Below are 22,343 nucleotides of genomic sequence, written 5' to 3'. Positions count from 1 at the left end.
GTACCAAACGATTTTGATTTTAAATGTATTTTTTAAAAATCAACCTTGCGTCAAAAATGGAAAAAAATTTAAATTTTGCCAAATAGACCAAGAGAGGTGAAATTTCCTAGTGAAAAATTTGATTTTGTTCCCATTGTTAATCTATTTTTCAATCTTGAAGAAATCGAAATTCGATCAAATTGAAGTAGGTCTGGTAGGACAGCTTAAATTCGATTCAAGTAGCCATATTTTGATCTAAGTAAATGAATCTATGGCTGAGCGGCGCAGCAACGACGATAAATTTACGCATTTGTCATTTTTCATACGTACGATAACACGTCAATAAACAACGCCAAGGGTGAAAAAAAAGAAAAAGAAACAGAAAAGAAAAGTTGAAACGATATAACGAGTGTAAGTTTTCCTTAATCCTACGATAGGATATGGACAAGGTGAGCAGGGCTGGCAAGAAAGAAGATACGCATACGAGAAAAAAAATGATTTACGCTTCGTAAGACCTTCTACGTCGCGAGATCACGCACAGTTTAAAGAATAATGCATCAAGTTATCTCGACATTTTTTGGTCGTTGCCATTTTGTACCAGACGAGGTGTTTTGTTGTGGTTATATTGTAATATCCCTTGCATTTTTCGAGAAAAAGGAAAGGATCGTCAAGTTTCTCTTGTGTCGCGAGCTAATGATTTTTCTCTAATATGTATACAATACATACTCGCATTATATTCAAAAGCTGCTGTACATGTGGATATTTGGGCAGAAGTATTTCGCAAGGGTGGCATAAGGCATATACTTAATGAAGAATTTCAGATGGAGAGGAATTTTTTGGTCTGGAAAATGGCTCATTTCTTGTGTAATTCAACGTATTTTCAAAATTATTTCAAACTGGTTCAAATCCATTTTTCTAAAATTTTTTCAAGAATACCCAAGTAGGTAATTGCTGACGAAAATTTTTGGATTTAAATCGACAGAAAAAAATTGAAAATATGGTCCCAAATCAATCGATATCCTTTCAAACTGGTTGAAATCCAAAATTTTCTACTTTTTTTTCAAAAATACCGAATTTTACTGTCTGACGAAATAAAATCGACAGAAAAATAAATTATGGTGGTTCAATTTAATTTTCACTTTACAGCTTTTTTCGATAACTGGAGAACCTAAAAACCCGCTGGAGGCTCCAGAACGGTTTGAAACCATCAGTAATTAACTCGGAAGGTTGAAAAAAGAGTACAAACCAAATTTCAGCCCTTTATGTTGATTTGATCAAATTTTGTTTTTTTTTTTAAATAAGAAGTGTGATCCAAGCCAAAGGTATTAAAAAAATCACAGAAATTTAAGTTTTGGGGCACCTCTCCCCATCCCCTTCCCAATACCACCACATCGGTTCAAATTTTCAATTTAAATCAGAAAAAAAGTTTTTCCAACAAATAATGTTGATTTTAATATCTCCCAACTCCAATTTGAGGCCCTTAAAATCAAAATTGGTTCATTCTTTCATCATGTAGTCATACAATATGTTGAGAAACGAACGCAGAGTTCAATTCATTGACATATTCATCGATTTATCCACAATTTAGGTTCCTCCTGCAGCTAACCCAGTCAATACTTTCAGAACCATTTCATCAAATACAAATTTTCCTTTTCTCGCATCATTTTCGGCTGCATCTATGTATCAGCCTCTCCGCTCGTGCAAAATAACCAAACTATACAAACACAAACAGATAGGTATAGTTCAACTTACCCTTTGAAACAACCAACGACGCAGCTTCGACGCACGATTACGACCACCGGATCCTCCAAAACACCCTATAAACACACCAAAGCAAATCGTAAAATTAGTACCATCATTTTCATTTATCACCATCCACCCGTCGCGTAGTCTAATAAAATTAAACCATTGTACTAGTATCCGCTGAAAACAAAAAAAAGGAGAGAAAAAAACACTCGCAGGCCTCAATCGTATCACGCTCGCTCGTCGACCTTAAAACAAGCAAACCCACCATCGCCATCGCCAAAGCTTCCCAGATAGATAATCAGATAAATTCCATCTTTACGCCCCTTTCATTTGTACAAAATACACCGACAACAACCAGCACACAAGACGAACGCAATGCAAAGCTAAAGGCAACCCTAGCTACACGTAACGAAATTGGCACGTGCGCTCGTATATCGCTCACCGAAGGCGAAAAAAAAAATTTATCGTTTCAAACATTGTTAAAAATTGACCCGCGCACGTAAAAGGCTATCAGAATGCAACCTACATCCTTACACGTATCTACCATAGTAGTATATTTACGGTAAAAATACTCGAGGGTAAATACTACAGTACTATACCATCCATATATATATATACCGGATACTGCAACGGCAACCGTGTCGGTGAGAGGCTGAGGGAGTGAGGGAGTGAGACTTACACACGTTGGGCTTGCAAAAATTTACTACTTATGAAGGGGCACTACTTTTCACGCCGCTGTTGCAAGAAAGAAAGACCAAAAAAAAAAGCACCACACAAAACACGAATACTATAGCGTAGGTATATACTTTTTCAGTGTGCTTTTATTATCCTCCGAAGAACTGTTTACAGAAGTACGTTTTTTTTTCTCACTCTACTCCTCATCATCATCGTCATCTGTTTTCTGCTTACCCCTTTCGCAATGGCTAAAACTCGTCCACCAGACCCAGTAGCAAGCAAGCAGCAAACGTACGCCATCCATGTGAAAAATTACTACACACTAAGTCGTCTTCTTTTTATGATACAATGATACCGTAATATTATTTACGATTCACTCTACTATCCTCTTGACTTTGTTCCTCGTCATTCTTCTCTCGCTCGCTCGCTCTTTCCATCTTGCATCACCCATTCGCATAATATTTTCCGGCCTCTATAACGAATATGACCGTCGAATCTTTCAATTTCCAATTTTTTGATTTCGCCATTTCCTATAGCAGCAGGCATCGTATCGATGGCGATAGCCTGCTTCTCGTTTTATTTGCTGCGAAACGTAAGTACCCATTGATAAACCCGCGCCTTCGATAATATTTCTTCGTTTTTTCTCGCGTCGCTCTTTTTTATCTATTTCCTTTTTTCCGATGACACTAAAAATAGTACGAGGTACCTACGTACCTATATAAATAAGTACCTTTTCAATTTGTTAAAAACGCTCGTAAAAATACCGATTTTTTTCCGGCTTTAAATAAACTAGCATGCGTAAAAAATCACAAATAAAAAGCTATACTATACGTAGTTGCGCGAGATCTGCGAATAAAAATACCTACCTACAGACGACGATGTCGAAAAGGGGCGAATTTTCATCCGCACGTGAAACTCGTTCGTATCAGGTAAAGGTAGGTATATTTTGTAAGAATAGAAACGAACAAAATAACAACCTTTTTTTTCTCTCTTTCGTCATTTCTTTTGGAGCAGGTAGTTAGGTATATGTACTTACCAAGGCGAAAGGGCATTGAACTGGTAAAATTGTGCAACTATCGGAGCAACATGTTAAAGCCGGAGAGAATCAGAACTTTTGGTGAGGACATTTTTTCAAAACGTTGGAGGGAGGAGGGTAACAAAAAAAAATCAATTTTTTTTTTTCAAAGAGAACTGAAAAAACTTTTGAAAAATTTCAAAGTTCAGACAGAAGACGAAAATAAATGGATAATTCCCCCCCCCCCCCGATTTTCATTGCAAAAATGCGGAAAAGCGAGCGTTTATGGCAATTTTGATTAAAAAGTATGACTTTTCGACTATTTTGACAAAAAAGTACGACTTTTAGACAAAATTCACAAAAAAGTAGCACGTTAAGATAATTTTGGCATAGAAGTAGGACTTTGTGGAATTCTAAAATTTTGGCACAGAAATGAAGGTACACTTCACAGATGAAAACTGTGCCGATTTATTCTCCGAAGGATAAACCGGAACAGAAAACGATACTTCAAAATCCTCCACAGCAAAAACCAAGTCCGACTACAACATCCCTAAAATACAAGTCCAAAAACTTCCAACATCGATAAAAATGGTAATATGACCATGAATAAATTTAGAGACCAAGAACTGCGTCAACTGCTCAAGCAGCTGCTGTACAAACTGTACAATTCGACCCTGATTTAAATGAATATGTTGTAATTGAAACCCCTCAAGAAGACTTAACTGATCAAGTGGCGATGTGCAACATATTAAATACGATATTTGACAATACAGATATAGAGTTGGATTTACAAACCATCACAGCTGCGCTTCAATCTATGGTTGTTACCCGCGTAGCACAAGCGATGCCAAAGTCGATGGAAAAGACGAGATCTCTAATCCGTCACTTGTCGACACAACATTTGTTGACACCAATGTTGATAAATGACGAGTGAGAAGTTGATATCAAAATCAACTGTCGTCTCCTTTCATTTTTTGTCTCAACAAGGTCTCGACATTGGTGTCATTTTTTTTAGTCCAAAAGAAGCAAATTTTGATTGAAAAATGTGCGAAATGTGCCCAAAACTCTTTTTTTGATTCAAGTAAAATTATTCTCAAAGGTATTTCACCCTAAAAAAAATTTTTGAAAGAAAAAAAGTTGCCCTGGGTAGGGATCGAACCTCAGTTGCCATTCACTTCTGTCACATTCTCTAACCACTAGACCATTGCCGCTGTTGAGTGGAGAGGCCTTAAAAGAATATTCAGTCCATCTTATTCTGGACTTGGAAAATTTTTATTTTTCTTATTGTATTGTCGACTCTGACATCGACAAATGAGTCGGCAACACCTTGAAATTTCTAAAAATATTTTATAGATCTTGTAATCGACATCAACTTCCTAATCAATATTAACCAGATGATTGATGTCAATTACAAGATCTACAGAAGTATCAACTCGATGACGACATTTTGTAGATACTTTTGTAGACCCTAAAATCGATATTGAAATTCAGGTCGTCTTGCCGATGCCAAAGTTGATGTCAATTATTAGATCGACAAAAGTAGGTAACTTTGTAAGATCAAAATTTTGTAGATGCTTTTGTTGATCTTATAGTCGACATCAACTTCGGATTGACAAGACAACCTGAATTTCGATATTGATCATGGGTCTACAAAGGTAGACAGCAATGATGACCATCAGCATTTTCATCATAGTTTTTGAAAACAGTGTCAATTTTTAATCAATCATCTTTAACGTAGTTAGATTAACCCCTTTGTGGATAATGTTTGGACTTTTTTCAATCAACAATCATGTAAAATCATGTCAATACTTTTGTCAAGGCCACTGACGATCTTGTCAGTGCTACATGGGTAATGTACCCTCAGACCTGAGTGAAGATCAATGCTCAGAGCCAGGAAACAAAGGTCACTAAGTAGCCAAGGGGCAACTCCTAGCGCCTTCAAAGCCCCTGCTGAATCCATCACCAATAAATACATATGGGTAGGCGATGGATTGGCCCACTATATGGCCAGAGGTGAGGTGACATTCGCAAGAGATCTTCCACAGTGCCTGCGTGATCAACTTTTGCTGGAAGAACTCCTTTATAGAGTGAAAAGAGCAAAATTCCCAGACAAGTCTCATTACATTCTTTCTGCTGGTCAGTTGTAATTTAATTTTTCACTAAAACCATACCGAGTAATTGAACATAAATTATGTGAAATAATTAACGAACTGCTTGATAAGAATGTAGAAAGCATAATAAGTTATTATTTCCATTGATTAAACCGAGAGTAGCAGGAGAAGTGGAAATAAAACTACATTGTTATGTCGACTTTAAAAACATCTATATACATGTGGCTAACACTCCACACCTTGTTTTTCATCAAAATTAGTTAGAAAGGACCTGAAATTGCCAAAAAAAAAGTTCTGTTCTTCACCAAAAATGCAAAAAGAGGTACTGTTCTTTGCCTGAATTACAGAAAGTGTTGTTTCTGCCTGAATTACAAGATATAGGTCTTGAGGTTTACAAAAATTTGTGAGAAAGGTTCAGTTTTAATCTCCAAAATTGCAAAACACATGATTTTTGTTGATATCACCAAAAAAACTGCTTTTTGTCCAAAAGTTTTGTTGTAAAAAGTTCCATTTTTGGCAAAACTTTAAGAAAGATTCTGTTACTTTATGGAGGGGGGAGGAAGGGAGAGGGTAAAGTTTGCAAAAATACTTTTTTTAGTCGATAATTCAAACTAGACAGCTAAGCTTGCAAAGTGTGCGTAGATAGCTGCCTTTTCTACAGCTATAACCGCTATTACATATCTAGGTAGTGCATAAGTGACTCAACCATGTCACAGTGATGAGAAATAATAATATTTTCAAAACTCTGATTGCTTCAAAATAATAATTGTTTTTCAGTGTTTTCATATCTTCCAAATTACAATAAGTATTTCAGAATAATTTCTAGGCTTGCATTGCTTCTAAATTAAGAAATTTCTAGTTTACAAAATTTTAAATTAATTTCCCAAATTCCCCATTGCTACAATTTCATGAAGTTTTCAATAAATTTTCAGAATTTTGCATTGCTGCTGAGTTAGGAAACTTCCGATCAATTTTTAGAACTCACATTGCCTCTAAATGATCAAATTTTGAATAATTTGTCAGAATTCTTATTGTCTTCAAATTCAATTTTCAAGTTCATAATTATTGTCCATAAATTGCAAAACGTTTACTCAATTTTTGGAATTCACATTGGCTCTAATTTTTCAGAATTCAAGTTCACATTATCTACAACTTACAGAACTTTCAATCAATTTTTGGAATTCTCAGTGTCTCTTAATCTAAATGACAAATTTTCATATTATTTTTTTTAGAATTTCCATTGTCTTCAAATCATATTATAAAATTTCAAACCAATTTTCAGAATTTGCCTCTGATTTTAAATTATTAAATCTAATAAAATATGTTCAGAACTCACGTTGCCTCTAAATGATCAAATTTTGAATAATTTGTCAGAATTCTTATTGTCTTCAAATTCAATTTTCAAGTTCATAATTATTGTCCATAAATTGCAAAACGTTTACTCAATTTTTGGAATTCACATTGGCTCTAATTTTTCAGAATTCTCATTATCTTAATAAATATTACAATTTACATAAGTATGTATAATAACTCATATCATTTTCAAGTTCACATTATCTACAACTTACAGAACTTTTAATCAATTTTTGGAATTCTCAGTGTCTCTTAATCTAAATGACAAATTTTCATATTATTTTTCAAGAATTTCCATTGTCTTCAAATCATATTATAAAATTTCAAACCAATTTTTTCAGAATTTGCCCTTGATTTTAAATTATTAAATCTAATAAAATATGTTCAGAATTCGCATTGCCTCTTAGATTACATGAAAAAATATGAGTAATTTACTTGTAATTTTTACAAAAAAAATTAACATCCCATTCAAAAATACATACATAATATAAGTATGATATTTGTTTTAAAACTCAGTATTTCCAACTGTTCAGTTACAATAATAATTTTAACTGTAATCTTATAGTACAAATTAGGTATCATTTTAATAAATTTTGCTATACCAATAGTAAAAATCATTTTGTTTTAATAATTTTTACTAAAGCGTGATAATAAAAATTACATAAACCAAGTTGTGTAAAAATTACTCATTTTAAGGTAATTTTTATATCATAAAAAATTAAAAATTACTCATCTTAAGGTAATATTTACTATACTTACGGCACTATAGATAGTAAAAAGTATTGGAATAAATGAAATTAAAATTCATTTTAGCAAAATAATATCATCATATTTCATAACTTAATTTTTATAAATTAAAATGAGGGGGTTACAGGGTTCAAAATCCGTTTTTTTTGCACCATCATCATGTACTTGCTCCGCAGCATTTACCTATCCAATATTTCCAATGAAAAATCCGAAACCTATACCTACCTACCTCATGGGGATTCGAACCTGGGACCCTACATATCCTATTCCTAGCTACATGCCCTAACCACTCAGCCATGAGTTCACATGGAGGGTTAGGACATTAAAAGAATATATGTATTGTTTGGTAAACGCCCCACCAAACCACTCCCACTTGAAGGCAGACTGGGGGTATAGCAGGGTACAATGAGCGGCAGGTGTTTTGCAAGTCCCCTTTACCATTTTTTTTAGGAATTTATGCATTAAAATAATGAACTAAAATTGCAATTACTCGGCAATTATACCCATCTGAATTGAATGAAAATTAATCTATTCTCTCCGCCTTAATGATTCTCAATTGGTGTCCAATAGGTAAAAAAAAATGGTTGGATAGCTCAAGAGAACATTCATTGTAAATGAAATTTCATTTCTCAAAGCGAAACCAATAGTGTGCTTACGCACACTAAAAATAGAGATATTCTTACAATAAAAATAATAATAATAATAATGTTTAGATCTTTTATTAACGAAATGGTATAGTATTAGCGGTGTAAATCTGAATTGTATGAGAAGGTCGGGTTACAGGCGTTCCTTCTAATTTACTTTGAACATAAGGGGATGACCACGGTGGGGTCGTGATTACCAAGGATGTACTGAAGATTTTCTGTAAAGTAAGGAAGGTGTTGTAGAGGCAAAATACCTTCTGGTCTTTAGTATACTGTTCGATGTTTTTGGTACTCGACTCTACCGCATGGGCGTACTGATTTGATCGGTATAATGCATACAGTACGCGTTGTGCCAGCAGTGGGTAAGGGTTTTTTGTACTGTCTTCGAATTGTTGAATAATACTTTTCCATAACTGTATTTCAGGACTCGTCGTTATCGAATCCTCATATTTTACCATGTACAGGAAGTAAACCCATTGTTCACATCTTGTTAGCATTTTCCGTGCAGCATCAGACAAGTTCGCAATAGAGTTCGGAATGTCAACGTCATCGTATTCTTCATTTGACATATATGCGAAAGAACATTGATGACGGTCTTTAAATTTCAATGCTGATGTGAATTTTAGTACATAGAAAACTTTCTTCGGTTTGTTTGTTGAATCGATTAATTCTTCGTACTTCATATTAAGAAATTGATTATCTCTACGAATAGTTGCATCGAGCGCATTTGGGATTGGTATATATTTTTTTTCGATTTGGGGAATATATTCGCGAAAAAACTCGGAACATTCTGTATCCTGCTGGAACCATTTGAAACGGCTGCTTAAACTTTTGTACTGCGGGACAAATTTTCTATACGTATCTTTCCATCCTGCAGCCAGTGCCGCCCGGCTGCTAAAGATATGGTATTTGTGTGAGACTGGCTTCTCATGGAATTTGTCGGGATACTCGTAGGTTTCGTTTAACATTTCCATCAGATCGTTAAAATAGTCATGCGTTGAATTAGGCGAGTAAAAATTGTTCTCTTTACTAATAGCAGGAGTTGGCGAACAGTTCTGACTATTAGCCGGCAAACACGATATAATGCGAACGATAACAATTGTTGATGATACTAGGCTTACGCGAAACATGGTAAAATTCTCGTTTATCGAACACAAATTTGAAAACCTATAAAATATTCTAAGTAATAGGTACGTAAAGAAAAATACAATAAATTTGTAAAAGTTTAACACTACGTGGTAAACGGCACGACGTAGACGAAAGTTAAACGATCATCGAGTGATTGGTGGAATTCAAATCAAATCGATACGTACGGCAAAAAAATTATTCTTATCTAGAAATTTTTAATTTCGGCATAATTCATTTTTTGATAGCATTCGCAAGATATTGCTTGAATATTACTCGAACATTCGATATTCTTCACCATCAACCTCGCTTTTTGTGCTCATGAATTTTCTATAAATGCCTGTCTTTTATTTTGTATGAGTTCTTGGATTTCGTTGTCCCAATTCTTTATTCGTTTTGCCCCAATTCTGCAAGGAACCATTCCTAAGCTTTCTTTTGCCGCTTTTGTCACAATGGATTTGATATTTTTCCATTCTTCTTCTAGTATGTTCTGGCTTGTTGGTATCTCTTGACTAATGATGTTCATCCGTCTTTGGTATAGCCATTGGTTGGATGCCTATAGTATAGAGTGTGAGCCCCAATATATCTGCGAATTGGTAAAAGATTGCGACATTATTCTGTTCGAATGCGGTGTCCAACTGTCTAGCAGGTTAGAAGAATTAAAAATCTCGTCTTATTCTTTACTCAATTCTTCACCCGCATGTGTATAACTTTTACAATATAGAAAAATGCGGGTAAAAAATTCGACACCCCCGCGTCGCAAAAGTATCATTTTTTTTTGTTTTGGTTTTTTTTCAAGGGAAGGAGGGGACAAAATTTGCCAAAAAAAATTTTTCAGTAAAATTTCGAAAAAAAAAGTTTTTTGTAGTTGAAATTGTTAAAGAGCTTGTACATTTTTTCCCAAAAGCGAGAAGTTTTTTTTCTGAAATTCCATTAAGAGTTCTGTTTTTGTCAAATTTGTAAAGTCGGAAGGTATGAAACTTGTCAAAGGCACTTGAGGCACATTTTGTCATTGTACTGTAAAAATAATCAAATGTAGCCAAATGGGGTTGGAAGGTTGAAACCTGGAAAAGGCACTTCAGGTATATCATCCCATTGTATTGTAAAAATTTGGACCCTCCAGGTCCATTGTGAGCGGGGGGGGGGGGTGCAGGCTTTCCTGGAAGTCGAAAACACCACCAAATAATTGAATGCGTCACAGTTGGAGGGTCACACGCGCTTATATGTCCTTTTTACGGCGACTGTACATTCTTAAAATATGATATCTCCTCTTTCATATAAGACCATCCCCACTCCTCAATATTGAAAACTCATCGAGATATAGAGGTTTTAAGTCACCAAAGTCTAAAAAAAAAACAGAAAACCTGACTTTTCCGGCAACTTTTTAATGATTTTGATTTTTCACGACAAAACTTTTGTCAAAAAAATGGTGCAACTTTGATGACATTTTTCTTAGGGAAATATTGCTTTTTCTGCATACCTGAAGGTTTCTATCGATAGATCTAGGTGTAAACTTTCGTTTAAAAAAAAAAAAAAAATTACGTGGTCCTCAGTTCTTTTTCTATAGCGCTTTGAATGAAAATTCACATCTGTCACAATAAAAAGGACATATAACTCTCTTGTTTGCGAGCGTTGTGGTAAATACATACACAGTGTTCCGGAGTTGGTAACATTGGTTTTCGTTAGTTGAAGAGTTACTCTTTCAGTTGCAAAAAACTCCGATGGTAAAAAATTCCCTGCTTCATGGTGTAAAATTGAACCAAAACTTCAATTTGAGTTTTGAAAAACCCGTTTTTTTTTTATATGACCTTCTTAATGTGACGCATTCAATTCACTTTTTTGACCCGGTTAAAGTTTTTTAAACCTGTAAAAAACACTCAAGTGGCACCCTCCCATTTAGTCCGGCATATGACAATAGGAGTAGGTAATTGCACCCCCCCCCCACCGATCCTACTGGGACAACTTTTTTCTTAAAGAGGACATCCTACGAAAAGGAACATTTTAAAGAAAACTCGATCAAAAAAAAGTTGTCCTTTCTGACAAAATGGCGGTCATTTTGATTGACAAGACAGCCGAAATTGCAGATTTTGCGTTTCAACATAGGACTTGCACGAAATTTTTCAAACCTTACAAAGGTAGATCGAAAGATCATGCAAAAATTTATCACCCGTCAAAATTTCAAGTGCTAAAGTGCGTTTTGCGATTTTTGGTGAATTTTTGAAAATCCAAATTAGGTCAAAAATGAGGGAAAAAAATCAAAATTTTACCAAATTGACCAAGAAAGCTGAAATTTGGGATATACCCTATTTTCGACATGCCAAATCGATTGGAAACGGTGTCAACCCGTTTTGAGCAGTTCTGGAGCCTCCAGCAGATTTTTGAAACTCGAAATTCCCACAAAATTTCATCAAATTGGAGTTGTAAAGCTGAAATTTATTCTAAAAACTAATTTCAATACGCTACGAAGTGCTGCAGGTGAATTTCAAGTCGTTTTGGAGCCTCCAGCAACTTTTTGAAAATTCCTGAAGCCTGCAGCAGATTTTTGAAACTTTAAATTTTCACAAAATTTCATCCAATGGAGATGGAAAGCCGAAATTTACTCTACACTCCAATTTTAACACCCTCTGAAGACGACTTCAGGTGGGCACAAGTAATTTTAGGGCCTCCAGCGACTTTTTGTTGAAAACTACTGGAGCCTCCAGTAGATTTTTGAAACTTTAAATTTTTACAAAATTTCATCTAATGGAGATGGAAATTTGAAATTTACTCTACACTCCAATTTTAACACCCTCTGAAGACGACTTCAGGTGGGTTCAAGTCATTTTAGGGCCTCCAGCGACTTTTTTGAAAATTACTGGAGCCTCCAGCAGATTTTTGAAACTTTAAACTTCCCCAAAATTAATTTATCAAATGGAGTTGGTAAGCTGAAATTTACTTCGCAGACTAAATGGTGGTTTCAAATGGTTTTGAAGCTTCCAGCTACTTTTAGGAAATTTCAAATTTTCAAAAAAACGTCAAACAACCTTTCAAAAAGTTGCTGGAGGCTCCAAAACGACTTGAAATTCACCAGCAGTCAACTTCGTAGCGTATTGAAATTAGTTTGCAGAATGAATTTCGACTCTCCGTCTTGGTTTGATAACATTTTTGGGAAATTTAAAATTTCAAAAATCTGCTGGAGGCTCCAGTAATTTTCAAAAAAGTCGCTGGAGGCCCTAAAATTACTTGAATCCACCTGAAGTTGTCTTCAGAGGGTGTTAAAATTGGAGTGTAGAGTAAATTTCAGCTTTCCATCTCCATTTGATGAAATTTTGTAAAAATTCAAAGTTTCAAAAGTCTGCTGGAGGCTTCAGGAATTTTCAAAAAATCGCTGGAGGCTCCAAAACGACTTGCAATTCACCTGCAGTACTTCGTAGCGTATTGAAATTAGCTTTTAGAATAAATTTTAGCTTTCTAACTCCAATTTGATGGAATATTGTGGGAATTTCGAGTTTCAAAAATCTACTGGAGGCTCCAGAACTGCTCAAAACGGGTTGAAACCGTTACCACTCGATTTGGCATGTCGAAAATAGGGTATATCCCAAATTTCAGCTTTCTTGGTCAATTTGGTAAAATTTTGATTTTTTTCCCTCATTTTTGACCTAATTTGGATTTTCAAAAATTCACCAAAAATCGAAAAACGCACTTTAGCACTTGAAATTTTGACAGTGATAAATTTTTGCATGATCGTTCGATCTACCTTTGTAAAGTTTGAAAAAGTTCGTTATGTTAAAACGCAAAATCTGCGATTTCGGCTGACCTGTCAATCAAAATGGCCGCCATTTTGTAAGTAAGGCCAACTCTTTTTTTGGCAACTTTGCTTTAAAATGTTCCTTAGGATGTCCCCTTTAAGAAAAAAGTTGTCCCGGAGGATCGGCGGGGGGGGGGGGGGTGCAATTACTCCTATTGTCATATGCCGGACTAATTGTATGCTGAAAATTTAGACCCCTTGAGCCAATTTTAGGGGGAGGGAGGGGTCAAAAATAAGGGTAAAATGCGATTTTTCCCACTTTAAACGGGGTGGGTATGACCTAGGAAGTTGAATTTTGGATATGTTGATCACAATAGGAGTACTATGGCCAATGGTATGATTTTGGACCTTTTCCATCCATTTTGGGGCTATCTTATGCCCCTCCACAAATATGACGTTTCTGTAATTTTCAACTTTGACCATGCCCACTTCAGGGGTCAACTCTAATTCCCAAAAGAACCCCATTTCCCAAGTTTGACTTCATTTGATCAATTAGAATAGGTTTCAACTCATAAAATGTAACAGAAATCTTCCAGTTATAAATACATTAAATCTGACGCACCGGGAATCGTCTAGTTTGAGCTCTGAGGTCGAGAAATATAAAATTTTTGACCCCCCCCCTCCCCACCTTTTTATTCAAATTCGGGCCCCTACTGCAATAGCCATCATTTCCTAACAAAAATCTGGCTAAAAAATGAGGTCGTTCAACCAAGGACAAATATCATGCAGTTGATAAAAACTAGAATAGTCTGATTAAATTAAAGTTCGAAACAATTTGTGATTCGATACCAAAATTCAATGAAGAAAGAGTAAACAATTTTGAATTTTCACAAAAATATCCGCCATTTCTCGAGCAAATTCGCTTCAAACTACACGCAGCAGGTACCATAAACGAGGCAAATTGAATTACAGCTCAACTTGAGCGGATGTCCGAACTCGGACATCGCTGGGAACTGCTATACTGCAGCTAAATTCGAATGAGAAAAAATTAATAAATACGTTTAAAAAATACGCGATATATCTAACATCGCTGCTGACAATATAATTTTCTATAATACGCACGATACGTACACGAACATGTACATCGCGAGTACGTGTCCGAAATTTACAATAATTCCGATTTCCTCCGCTTCTCGCCATCATACGTAGCTCTAGCTGTATCGCGAAGTATATTATAGAAAATCTTTCGAAATTCTAATAAATTAAACGTAATCAAGTTGCCAGCGAGCTTCATCGGTATCCGATGCGCGATACGAGTAATAAATTTCCAGCCTTCTCGACTCGTACACCGTACACCGTACACACGATGGCTCGCTTTTCGTCCACTTTTCTCTTTCTCGCTGTTTTCCTCATTCGATCCGTACAATGTATACCGTCGAGCTTTTCATAGGTCTTTGTACATACCTTGTATAGGGTACCAAGCGTAACAGACGAGAAAAAACAATTATCAACGTATTACTCGACTCGTCAGCTCACACACACACGTCCAGCCACCAGCAAGCAAAATAATATTCATTTCACCGGCGAAGATGTACGATAGGTATATGTCTGAGGATGGTGCTTTTCATGTCAGTCCCACGTCCTCCTCGCTGACGATAATATTACTACCTACAGTGGCCGGTGAAAAGTTACAGAGCTCTACATAAAGCCAACTTTTTCCTTCGAGTCTCGCTCAGGATGAGGTACCTTCATAATGAGAAGCAAGAGACGAAGAAACAGGCTTCTTATGTGTGTTGGGAAAGTTCGACTGGTACCGTGAAAGTTCTACACTGCGGTAAACGTTTATCCGGTGTTCGGCTTTGCGAACTAAGACATCTGCTATATACGATAATCCCTTCGTCGTTTCGCAGCATCTCTCTCTTTCTTTGCTTCATGCAGCAGCACGCCAAGGTATACGATCGTAACAGTGTATATACTTTTAAATGAACTGATAAAGCTTTTCGGCTTCGTTGTCGTACTCGTATTTCGAGGTATAGCTTCTCGCACGAATGAGCACACTTTGCCACCCCCTCCCCCACGCCACAACCATAGGAAAGGTAAGGTGAAGGTACTAGGAAGTACGAGTACGAGTAGGTATCTCGTATACGCGATAAGAGAGATTAAGCCGCATACTATAATACGTATACAGCAACAGCAACACCATAGTCGTCTTTGTTTTAACGACCAAAAGGTGTAAAGTAACTTTATAATGAATCCATTTTCGTTATAGCTTCTCCGCACCACCTCAGAATCCTCTTCCGCTAACTTTCAACTCGCCGCGGCTCAGTCTTTAAAACAGAATATATTTATACCTACTACGCGGTAAAATGTGCGGCAAGGGTAAAAAACTTACCACCGTCAGCAAGGGTTGAGTAAAACATCGAGAGAATTTACAGCGGCAGCGTAGAAAAAAAAAAGACAGACCTCTCAAAAAAAAAACCACCTTAGATACCTCCAGTCTTCAACCTCTTCTGCTGTGCGTTTTAAAAAAAAGTTTTTCGTACATTTTGAGCACGACGACGACGACGGAGAGTCGAGAGAAAAAGTTTTTTCCCTTCAGAAGCACGTGTTGAATTCCATCGAGGTAACTATACGAACGCGTAGCTAACAGGCGAGGAATGAAAGAGGGAGGGGGCACCTTTAAATGAGATTATTAGATATTTAAATTATTTTAAAAGCTCGTCGAGCTTCCAAAGCTTGCCTGAGTACAACGAAAAATAAAACTGCTGTAAAAGCGATCGAAAAGTACTGATAGGAAATACGAACGACAAACGTATCCGATATCTTTGACCAAAAAGGAGGGGGCAGGATGGGAAGGGAGTATATCCGACCAAATTCGCGACATTTTTAGGTACTATACAGCTTTCAACGTACGATACCCTGCGAATATTTATTCTATAGAACGTCGTGTCAATATTCCGATTCCAAAGTCCGCAACTTTTTTGTTCCTTCCAGTCGCAAGTTCCTTTTGAATTTTTTTCCCATGGAGAAAAAAAAAAGCAAAGAGAAAAGTATGCGAAAACTTTTCGCGATGTACTAACTCGAGACTTCCAAAACGGATGATGGTGCACGGAAAAAAATTTTAACATAAATTACCCATTAAAAAATAATAAATGTCCGCCAAAAAATATATTTTACCCAAAATTAGGTAGAATTTACAAACCTCATGGTAAAATTTACTAATCTCATAGTAAAAATCACTGAACGTGTGGTTCAATTCGTGATGAAAGTAAAAATTACTTTTCTGTATAGTATTTTTTTCACAAAATTCAATGTAATTTTTACTATTTACGGATGGTAAATTTTTACTATTCTGTTCTAGTAAAAAATAAAATTGTATGATTGAATAAAAAGTACTGCACCAGGTGGTATTATCTGTTGGGATTGTAACAGTAATTTTTACTATTCACGGATAGTAAAGTTTCAGTATTCTGCCCAAGTAAAAATTACTCAGTTATAAAAGTAATTTTTACTATTATTTCTAAGTAAATATTACGCATTGTGAGAGTAATTCTTACTACATGGAAAACACGAATTACTGTGTCAATATTAATAGGCCTACATGTCGGCCAAAAAATACGTTTTACCTAACATCATGTAAAATTTACCGTTCTCATAGTAAAAATCATTCAAGTTCACTTTAATTTGCGCTAAAAGTAAAAATTACCACCTATTCTAAATAGTATTTTTTTTTTTTACAAAATTCAAAGTAGGTAATTTTTACTGATATCAATTCGCGTTTTTTTTACTGTAAAAAATAATTTGTAAAAGATGTACACAATTGCAAGGGTATTTTTACAAATTATGTCCAAGTAAAAATTACGCAATTGTGACTGTAAATTTTCTCTTAGGTACCTGTCGGGCGGCCCGCATAAGGATCACATGCACCCCCCTGCCGATTCTCCGGGACAACTTTTTTCTTAAAGGAGAAGTCCTAAGGAACATTTCTAGCCCTTGTCCTCAAAAAAAAAAAGTGGCCCTACTTACAAAATGGCGGCCATTTTGATTGACAGGTCAGCCGAAATCGCAGGTTTTGCGTTCCAACATAGGACTTTCACAGAATTGTTTAAACCGTACAAAGGTAGATCGAAAGAGCAGGCAAAAATTCATCACCTGTCAAAATTTCAAGTGTTAAAAGTGCCTTTTTCGATTTTTGGTGAATTTTCAAAAATCAAATTTTGGCCAAAATGTGAGAAAAAAATCAAAATTTTACCAAATTGACCTAGAAATCTGAAATTTGAGATATGTCCTATTTTCGACCTGTCAAATCGATTGGAAACTGTTTCAAACCGTTTTGAGCAGTTCTGGAGCCTCCAGCAGATTTTTGAAACTCAAAATTCTCTCAAAATTTCATCAAAGGGAGTTGGAAAGCCGAAATTCATTCTGCAAACTAATTTAAATACGCTATGAAGTCGACTGCAGGTGATTTTCAAGTCGTTTTGTAGCCTCCAGCAATTTTTTGAAAATTACTGGAGCGTCCAGTAGATTTTTGAAACTTGAAATTTCCCCAAAATTTCATCAAATGGGGTTAGCAAGCCGAAATTTACTCTGAAAACTAATTTCAATACGCTATGAAGTCGACTGCAGGTGATTTTCAAGTCGTTTTGGAGCCTCCAGCGATTTTTTGAAAATTATTGGAGCGTTCAGAAATTTCTCCAAAATTTCATCAAAATAATGTTAGCAAGCTGAAATTAACTCTGCACTTCAATTTTAACACCTTCTGAAGACGACTTCAGGCGAGTTGAAGTAATTTTGGAGCCACCAGTGACTTTTTGAAAAGTTTCATCGCGTTTTCAGGAGAATTGAAATTTCGAAAAAGTAGCTGGAAGTTTCAAAACCACTTGAAACCACCGTGCAGTCGACTTCATATTGTATTGAAATTAGTTTGCAGAGTAAATTTCGACTTGCTAACCCTATTAGTTTGTAAAATGAATTTCGGCTTTCCAACTCCATGTGATGAAATTTTGTGAGAATTTCGAGTTTCAAAAATCTGCTGGAGTCTCCAGTAATTTTCAAAAAATCGCTGGAGGCTCCAAAACGACTTGAAAATCACCTGCAGTCGACTTCATAGCGTATTGAAATTAGTTTGCAGAATGAATTTCGGCTTTCCAACTCCCTTTGATGAAATTTTGAGAGAATTTTGAGTTTCAAAAATCTGCTGGAGACTCCAGAACTGCTCAAAACGGTTTGAAACAGTTTCCAATCGATTTGACAGGTCGAAAATAGGACATATCTCAAATTTCAGATTTCTAGGTCAATTTGGTAAAATTTTGATTTTTTTCTCACATTTTGGCCAAAATTTGATTTTTGAAAATTCACCAAAAATCGAAAAAGGCACTTTTAACACTTGAAATTTTGACAGGTGATGAATTTTTGCCTGCTCTTTCGATCTACCTTTGTACGGTTTAAACAATTCTGTGAAAGTCCTATGTTGGAACGCAAAACCTGCGATTTCGGCTGACCTGTCAATCAAAATGGCCGCCATTTTGTAAGTAGGGCCACTTTTTTTTTTGAGGACAAGGGCTAGAAATGTTCCTTAGGACTTCCCCTTTAAGAAAAAAGTTGTCCCGAAGAATCGGCGGGGGGGGGGTGCATGTGATCCTTATGCAGGCCCCCTGACTACAGGTACCTTTTTTTTTTTTTTTTTTTTTTTTTTTTTTAATTAAATTTCGAAACATCTGTTTTTACTTAGACCCAAGTATCCATTTTTTTGAAATCCAATTAAAGATTGGAATTTTTTGACATTTTGAAATTGACCTTTTTTATTTTCCTTGTAAGTGTTTTGTTCAGAATTCTGAAAAGAATCAATTTTATTGTTTCAAGATCAGCATAGCCTATACTTATAGATCAAAAAAGTTTAGATTGAATTGGGATTCCGTTTCAAAGTTTTTGTTTTCCTGCTTAATCTGGTTTAAAAAATTTGAAAATATAACGTATTTTCAAAATTATTTTGCATTGAATTATTATTTTTCTTTTTAGAATTCAACTCGCAAAATTATTCAACTTTTTTTTTAATGTGATTGAATTCCCATCCAAAAATAAAATTTAGTTAGTTTTGTTTCAAATTCCTTCAACTATTAAATTTCTAATCTAACTGTTAGAATAGCTGGTATTTGCCTTTTTTTTTCTATTTTTTCCCCCTTTTCAAAAAATATTTTCGATATTAACGATTCGACGCGATTTTGTTGTTGATTTATTTACGAGTAGCAATCTTATTATTATGGCAAATCTATGAGTATGATATACCAGCAACACAGAAAGTACACACACAAACATGTGAAAAAGCGCTATCCAATCAAACTGCACGCAATAAAAATACAGTAACAGTGATTTGAAATAGCACCACGCGTTTGCAAACTAATATGTTCTTTTAATCCTCGTTCATTAGTAGCGTGGTCATGGCCGAGTGGTCAAGTTAGGTAGTTAGGAAACCGTAGGGTACCAGGTTCGATTCCCCGTTAGGGCATTAGGTTAGGAAATTTTCGTAAAAGATTAAAATTGTCAAAAATCCTCCACATTGAGTAGTATCCAATGGTGCAAAAAAAATTCAAATTTGCACATCCCTTCCCCTATATTTTAATTTTTTAAAATTTCATTTTGAAAATTGATATCATTGCTCAAAAGTAAAAATTATCTCACCACAAGTACTTTTTATTTCTCAAACAGTAAAAATTATCTCAAAACGAGCATTTTTTACTTGAACGCCTAATAATCTTTACACAATTGGTTCGAGTAATTTTTACTATTGAAATATAGTAAAAATTATTACAATAGAATAATTTTTACTTTTCAAATAGTAAAAATTACTTCAAGTGGAGTATTTCTTTCTTCACCACACATTAATTTTTACATTATTGGTTCGTGTAATTTTTACTATCATGGTACAGTAAAAGTTATTATGGAGGAATAATTTTTACCATGCCATCACATTAAAAATAATTTTGTGTGACTAGTTGAAAATACCAAGTTCTAAAATAAATTCTACTGTATTTTCGAATGGGATCCGGTTATTGTGCTAAAATAATAAAAATTACCTATACTTTTTTTTTTCCGTGTGAATTTGACCGTTTCTAATGTTAATTTTTTACGCTTTTCAAGTTTTCAGTTCTGCTGCTTTTTTTTTCTTTACTCCTGCTCCTTTTCTCCCGCGTTCCATCTAATTGGGAAGAGTTGAACGTGTCGTTAACTCGGTTGAAAGTTGAAAATATTGCCCAAAAAAAAAAAAAGGAAGAAAGAAAGAAACGGAATAACTTTGACATCGGTGTATTATGAAACAGATCCTTGATTTTACTAGAGAAAGCAAATTGATGAAAAAATTTTGAAGACAGATAAGGATAAAATGAAAAAAAAATCAATTTGGAAATTTTCACCGAAAACTGAACATCGAGATCAATTTTGCCAAAGAAGAAGAGTCTTTGCTATTTGGCCACAAAAATGAGACTTTTTTTTAGCAATTTTGACAAAGAACATGATTTTTTTCGCAATTCTGGTAAAAAAATATGGCTACAAAGCAATTTTGCATTTGAAAAAAGTTCTTTGGCCATTTTCGTAAAAACAGCATTTTTTGCAATTTGGCTAAATCGAACCTTTTTTTTACAATCATATCTCAAAAACTATTAATTCTGTCAAAAAAGTGTTCTCTTTGGACAGAAAATAATATTTTTCTACAGTTTCAGTAAAAAAAAATAGCTCTTTTGCAATTTTGGTAAAATAACCTATTTCTTTAAAAAAAGAGAACATCTTACAATTTTTTCGAAAACAAACATTTTTCGGTGATTTTGATGAAAAATATAATGATATTCAGCAATTGTGACGAAAAAATTACTATTTGGCAATTTTTACATAAAAATATAGATCTATTTTACAAATCTGCCAAAAATAAGTCTGTTTCCACACATTTGTCAGAAAACAGGATTTTTTTAAATTTTTGCTAAGAAAAATCACCTTCAAGTATGCAATATTTTTCATAAAAAAAACTGCATTTGCAATTTTGGTAGAAAGCAAGACTTTTTTACATATTATGGTATCTGACGCATGTTTTTTTTTTTTTTTTGAAAAAAGTCACCAAGTACTTTTTCAGTACTTTTTTCAAACAAATTTTCAGAAAGCTCTCTACTTGACCCCCCCCCCTTTCCTCCCTTCACAAAACACAAAAAAAAATTAACAAAATCAAATTTTTCACAAGAAAATTTTCAAAAAGATTTCAATTGGAAGAATATTTTTATACAAAGTATTTTTTCAATTTCAATCAAAATTATAAACAAACAACAACACAAACGAATACATTAATGAATTTTTTCATTTTTTCACTACCTTTTTGACTAAATTCACTACCTCTTCACTAGGTACCTACTTTTTCAGTACTTTCACTACTTTCACTACCTGTTAGATACCCTGTTTTACAATTCAGGCAAATCAGACCTTTTTATGATTTTTACAAAAAGTAAGACTATTCTGAAACTCTGCCCAAAAAAATACTGTTTTGAATTTAGGCAGAAAATGGATTTTTTTGCAGTTTCGGCAAAGGAGAACAAACTATGTTCGAAAATATTGTCAAAAAAAGGGAATTTTTCTAAATTTTTTGAAAATGTGATCTTGTTTTAACAGGGTGTCTAACAAAATCTGAAAACTAAAAAGAAGGACTTTTGAAGGACCTTGGAAGGACCTTTTGGAAGGACATTTTTAAAATTAAAAATGCACGTACTGACCCCCCCCCCCTCATTCATTTTTACAAAATTGCCAAAAAAAATTTCGAAAATTTATAATTTTTAAAAGAAACAAAAAAATTAAAAATATTCAAAATAGACCTGATAAATTTCTTGTCTAATGACGTAATGACTACCAAATCCAAAAAACAAAATTTCGTACTTTTTTCGTATTTTATCATTTTTTTTTTTTTTTTTCATATTACGACATGTTTTCTAGTTATACTTTGTCACGCCTCACGTACCCTCGCTTACTTTTTAGACATCAAAATTTAGTAAGGGAAACTATGTACTTTGATCAACAATTTTAATCTTAGGGATGGTACTCAAATTTTTCTCAAAAAAATAACTTCAATAACCAAAAAATAATCAAAGAGTGACCAAAAAAATTTTTAATGTAATAAAAAGGAGGTGCATGAGCAAAAAACTTTCCACACAAAACATTATACATTTTATTTTCAGAGGTGTGACGAAACG

The 22,343-nt window shown here is 34.6% G+C and overlaps 1 protein-coding gene across 1 annotated transcript in view; it reads left to right on the top strand.

Annotated features, from left to right (window-relative positions):
* LOC135837960 (roundabout homolog 2-like) overlaps positions 1–22,343 on the top strand; it is a 638,803-nt gene that overhangs the window by 464,002 nt on the left and 152,458 nt on the right. The window lies entirely within an intron of this gene.

This window comes from Planococcus citri, chromosome 2, assembly GCF_950023065.1.
Source record: "Planococcus citri chromosome 2, ihPlaCitr1.1, whole genome shotgun sequence".
NCBI lineage: Eukaryota > Metazoa > Arthropoda > Insecta > Hemiptera > Pseudococcidae > Planococcus > Planococcus citri.
The sequence above is the reverse complement of the archived record's forward strand: the minus strand, read 5'-3'. Positions and strand labels throughout refer to the sequence as shown.